The sequence below is a fragment of the Boleophthalmus pectinirostris genome, unplaced genomic scaffold (genome assembly GCF_026225935.1).
Source record: "Boleophthalmus pectinirostris isolate CB_2022bp ecotype Guang Dong unplaced genomic scaffold, ASM2622593v1 HiC_scaffold_1, whole genome shotgun sequence".
Classification (NCBI taxonomy): Eukaryota; Metazoa; Chordata; class Actinopteri; order Gobiiformes; family Gobiidae; genus Boleophthalmus; species Boleophthalmus pectinirostris.
The window spans coordinates 6,565,615-6,566,019 of record NW_026570970.1 but is presented as its reverse complement, the minus strand read 5'-3'; positions in this window follow the sequence as shown (position 1 = coordinate 6,566,019).

The window sequence follows — 405 nt, the reverse complement described above, 5'->3', positions numbered from 1 at the left end:
GGACTTCCGGTTATGGAGCGAGAGGAGTAGACTCACGTTTGCCTGCTCCCGCATTAGCTTTATTATTTAAACCTTTTGGACCTCGCAACTTCCTCATATCTTGCATCTGTTGATTCCCGATAGTTTCTTTTGCTACTCTGAATATTCTCACGCAGTCATCATGTCCAAGTCCAAAGGAAAACAAGCCGAAAAAGACGTGGCTAGCACGGCTAGCGCTAGCGCTAGCTTAACTTTGGAGGACATTTCATCGCTCTTAGAAGGACATAGAGAGGCACTTTCCTCAGAGTTCAAGTCCTCATTCCAGTCTCTCACCTCAAAACTGGATTCTGTAGAAGCTTCCATTAAGGACCATGGGGCCCGTATCAGATCATTGGAGGACAATGCAGACTCGCTCGATCAGCGCCT